Here is a 6,000-nt window from a genome sequence, read left to right as displayed (position 1 = left end):
TCTGATCATGATATAGAAAATTTCTAGTTAATTTCGAGGTTAAGGGAATTAGCGGAATTTTCTCTGTAGTGTACATTCTAGATAAAGGGAAACTAATTACTAACATAATAACAACAATCTATGATGAATGTAAGTTCTGTTATGTCTCCGTATTTATAATTAATTTTTAATCAAAATATTTGTATTTGTATATATTTTTTTCTTTGGAAATGTGAATCATACAATTCGAGGAGCACTTTGTTACATCGTTAAAGGTAAAATATATAGATTACACAGTGACCATATCATTTTCTCGTGAAGACTCGCTTATTTATGACATTATGATCTCTTATGTAGTGATTTATATGTGGTTTAAGATCATTGTGACATTCTGGCACACACTAATAGAAATTCATAATAACTGTCGCACACACTAATAGAGATTGACAATAACTGACGGACTCGGAATCTCTACTGGCACACACTAAAAGAGATTTACATGTACAATAACTGTCGGACTCGGAATCTGTACTGGCACACATTAATAGAGATTGACAATAACTGTCGGACTCGGAATCTGTGCTGGCACACACTAATAGAGATTGACAATAACTGTCGGACTCGGAATCTGTACTGGCTCACACTAATAGAGATTTACAATAACTAATAGAGATTTACAATAACTGTCGGACTCGGAATCTGTACTGGCACACACTATTAGAGATTTACAATAACTGTCAGACTCGGTACTGACACGGAATCTATACTGAAAAAGAAAAGTATATATCAGGTGCTGATACCTCAATCTCAGAACCAATACAACAAATGACGAAAACCTGAAAAAATACAATCATTTTAAATTACAATATTTACATTGTATTGAATAAATGTTATTATGTACAAAATGAAAACAACACGTTATAAATTGCATGCGTCCGAAGCGCTTTTCTGAAATGTCAAATATAAAATGATAGCACTCTCCGTTAAATCTGAGATCATGGAAGTATTATATTGACATTTTACTTTCATGGTGACATAAACAAACTGTTAATAATTAAATATAACTCACACTGTGGTTAGCCACAGATTGTGTCCGAGATGACGTTCTCTAAGAATGTTCCTCATTTTATGACGATCTTTTGGTTTTGTACGTGATACAGGTCAGAAAGGGGAACAGTGACGATGTTTTCGATAATAAAAGGTTTTACATGGTCTTATTATAAGATGTATAATTCTTCCATGGTCAAGAATTCATAATAGTACACGAATTGTGAATATTATCAAACAAGCAATATAAATTAATGGATGTGTTACCATAGAATCCGAATGATAATAGTATTACGACTACAAAGTAAACTATAAGGGTGATCTCAAAATAATGTTGACGCTAATTTATATGGCCATGATGAATGTCTGTATCCGAATAGAATCGTTCATTATAAGAATTTGAAATTCTTTTCTGAATTGTTTTTTTTTTTCATCAAAGCGTGGATTTTTTTTCGGGGATGAGTAAGTGTAGTATCGGTAAAGTAAGCGAAAAGATTTTCCCTATTTCACAATATTCTCATGTTGGCTCCTCTTATCATATTTAGTTGATCGTCAAAACATAACCCTCCTTTTCATGTGTAACTGTCCCTTTTCTAATCTAGTTCTGTTTGATATATTGAACGGGAGGATCTCGTTGCTCACTTCGGTTTATGAAATTTTATGACTTTTGAACAGCTGTATACTACTGTTGCCTTTACTTGTCGAAATAAAGGGACGAGTTATAACAATAACGATACCAATTGTACTGCACTAGAAGCACTTTTCGTCAACTAATATCTCTTCAGTGATGCTTGAGGCCAAAATATTTGAAAATCCTCAAAATTTAACCAAGGTTCAGGTGCTGACAAAACCAAAGGACAAAAGGTAAAGCCAAACCAGACAAGGAAAAAGAGCTTTGCATTTTATGTACGATTGGTTTACATTCCTTTCTCCTCTTAACGTGACACAATGCATGGACATTTTACATAATACAGCACACACTCAATATTAATACAAATTGATAGGGTTTAATTCATATGATTTAAAGTAAATGTATTTCTTTGATTATTCAAATTCGATTAGACGAAACTCTATCTTTCCCGGTAATTATGTATTTTTTTCCCCCACGCAACGCGTTGCGGGAGACATAGAAATACCGGGCGTCCGTCCGTCTGTCGTGCGTCCGTCCGTCCGGTCTTGTTCGAGCTCTCATGTGTACAATTCTTGCCAGATTTTTATGAAACTTATATCATAGGTTTATATCAGCAATGTCTTGGACGAGTTCGAAAATCAGTGCTGATCATTTTTTTATAAAGGAGTTATGTCCCTTGGATACATTAATTATATGGAAAATTGCATCGTTAGCGCTCTCATTTGTTCAATTCTTGCCAGATTTTTATGAAACTTCTATCATAGGTTTATATTAGCAATGTCTTTGACGAGTTCAAAAATCAGTGCCGATCAATTATTTTTAAAAGAGTTATGCCCCTTCGAAACATTAATTATAAGGAAAATTGCCTCGTTAGCGCTCTCATGTGTACAATTCTTGACAAATTTTTATGAAACTTATATCATAGGTTTATATCATCAATGTCTTTGGCGAGTTCAAAAATCTGTGCCGATCAATTATTTTTTAAAAGAGTTATGCCCCTTCGAACCATTAATTATGTGGAAAATTGCATTGTTAGCACTCTCATGTGTACAATTCTGGCCAGAATTTTATGAAACTTAAATTATAGGTTTAATTCAGAAATGTCTTTGACGAGTTCGAAAATCAGTGCCGATCAATTATTTTTAAAGAGTTATGCCTCTTGGATATATTAATTATATGGAAATTTGTCTTAAGAGCGCTCTAATGTGTACAATTCTTGCCAGATATTTATGAAATTTATATTATAGGTTAATATCATCAATGTCTTTGACGAGTTCGAAAATCAGTGCTGATCAATTATTTTTAAAAGAGTAATGCCCATTGGAAATATTGATTATATGGAAAATTGCATTGTTAGCGCTCTCATATGTTCAATTCTTGCCAGAATTTTATGAAACTTTATATCATAGGTTTATATCAGCAATGTCCTTAACACTTTCGAAAATAAGTTATGATCAAATAATTTAACGAGCTCTGCCCCTTCGAAATATTAAATATAATGGAAATCACATTGCATTTGCTCTGAAGCCTTCATTTCTCTAAGATATTGATAAAAAAAATTAAAGAACGAAAAAAAATGATTTTTTTATTATTGCCCTTGTACCTAGGATAGATAAAATATGAACTCTGTATCTATTATTTTAAAAACTATATCATGATTTTATCAATTTGAGATCGGCACCGTAATTTTAACTGTCATGCTCTTGTTCGTATTCGCAGTCGGGTCAGAGTCATACACTTATTGCAAATCTCTAATAATAAATGCTCAAACAGCAAAAAAATATATTCAATATTTTATTTATTTAAGTCTCGTTTCTAAATAATATATAATACAACATTTCACTAAGTGTATATTTTCAATACAAAATAGAAAGCCATTCTATATATACAAAAATATAAGGAGACTTTAACATTAAAACATCACAACGAATTCGTCAATTACACAGAATTATAAGATATAACAACATTAAAACATTTCAAAAAATTCGTATATTATAAAATATATGTATATGTGCATTATTACATTTTGTATTATACTTTATATAGAAATATTGCTTGTGGTGAGCAAAATGGGTCGGAAAATACCCTGATCTTTTCCAAGAGTATAGGGAAAAAAGGTTAAATAATATAAATACACGTAAGCCAATACAATCCATCTTTGGCTAAAATGTTACATTTTTCACAGTTAAAAACGTCCCTTTTTTGTATAATTTCAATTTAAATACGTGAAATCCCCATCTCAAAATAGAATTTTTAAAGTTAAAAGCCTTGATGATTGGACATGTTTTTACTTTTCGGAACGCATTGAATGCATGTTCGGAATAACCTGATCTTATGACAGAAATGTGTCATCGCTTCACATGTAAATCTAAACAACTTGAACACTTGCGTCTTGGTGAGCATTTTTTGCTTACAATTCTGAATTGATAAACATATGATATTTATATATATAGACTGCAATGTGGACTGATTGTTGTTGATCAATCGATTTGAGATCATAGAAATATAGTGTCAAACAATTACCTCCCGTGCAAGCATAATTATATTGTTATGTAACCGTCGTCTAGAGTATTAGAAATTATGATAACTGAATATTAATAGGCTCCTGACTTTGGACAGACACAAAGTGTCCTCAGTTTTTGTTTGTTACCTAATCTTCTATAAATTCGATTTATGAGATTTGAACATCGATCAACTACAGTTGCCAAAACAATAAACATGTTTGTGACAATGTCCAATGTAGGACACTTCATTGCAAATTTTACTACATACTTATATTAAATAAAACCTAAGTTAACAGTTAAGATGTGTGTGCAATACTTTCCACGATTGATTACCCTTTCAGGCATACCCCATCCCCCTTTTCAGCATATAGCCTAACCACACAGAAAAGTTCTGCCATCAACTGACCAATTCGTAAAAGTGTATTCCTTCCAACACCTTCCATCAAAAATCAAAACCAGAAATACTTCTTTTCCTTGAAAATAATCCCATTTCCCTGCAAATTAAATTCACATTGTTGCATAAAGTTGAAATATTACACATTACTTATAACCATGGAATGGGATGTGTTTGCCTAACATAATATTTTTGCTCTACAACCGTTCGCTCACAGAGTCTGTTAACTGTGGGTTCATTTGCCATCTTTTTATAAATTCATTTTTATTAGTAAATGGATATGATTTTTTGATTTTTTGAATTCATACATCATGAACGTGCGTTCAGAATGGGGATGTCAATACGATGCTTCGTGCTAAGAGAGAGTGCATGTTAAAACCCTTTCAACAACTCTTTGAAGTTTCTCTACAAGAGACCAAATGACATAGAAGTTAACAACTATAGGTCACCGTACGGCCTTCAACAATAAGCAAAACCCATACCGCATAGTCAGCTATAAAAAAACCCCGATATGACAAGGGTAAACCAATTCAAACGAGAAAACTAACGGCCTGATTTATGTAAAAACAATGCACGAAATACAAATATGATACACAGCAACAAACGACAACCACTGAATTACAGGCCCCTGACTTGGAACAGGCACATACAAAATGTGTGTGTGTGGGGGGAAGGGGGTTAAACATGTGATCGGGTGCCCAACCCTCCCCTAACATGGGACAATGTTGTAACAACCCAGTCTTGCTAGGGTGTGTGATATGTACATGTATGTGAGATTGTAGTACTTTCACATACATGTACACCATTGGATTTGGATATAGCACTGTATCCCTTAAATAATAGCACCACACTTATAATACATTCCATTATCATATCTATTCAGATAGCAAAAAATATAGCACCATGGTGCTATAAGGTTCTATGGAATACTGGGTAAAGTTCTTTATGCATATTTGAATTTTGAATTATATGCATATGTGTTACTGTAATTTGCTATTTCCCTGATGATACAATTTCAGGGAATTGGCACTGACATGTAATAGGGTGTACAATGATTGTTTACATGCACTTTGATTGGTTGATTGAGCTATAGTGTTGAACACATCTTTCAACACCCTTTGCTTTATCAAGGTTGCCATTTTTTGTAGTAAGAAGCCGAAGTACCAAGAGAGAACCAGCAACCTTCGGTAGGAATACCGGCAATGTTATATTCGCAATATATGACAATAGTAGGGTACTGAATGTTCAGCTGCTCACCCCCGTACCACTATAGGATAGAAGTGACCCCCGTCCTTTTCCCCTTTTCATGAACATTATGTATCAAACAACATTGGAAAATATGTATACTACTTTGACATCTACTTTTATTCATACCTTGCATATTTTTGTCTTGAATTTCATTTATATAAATATAAATTTGTCTTTTTTGTGAATTTACCATATAG

Source organism: Mytilus californianus, unplaced genomic scaffold, assembly GCF_021869535.1.
Source record: "Mytilus californianus isolate M0D057914Y unplaced genomic scaffold, xbMytCali1.0.p SCAF_1, whole genome shotgun sequence".
NCBI classification, from domain to species: Eukaryota; Metazoa; Mollusca; class Bivalvia; order Mytilida; family Mytilidae; genus Mytilus; species Mytilus californianus.
This window is presented reverse-complemented; position numbering follows the sequence as displayed.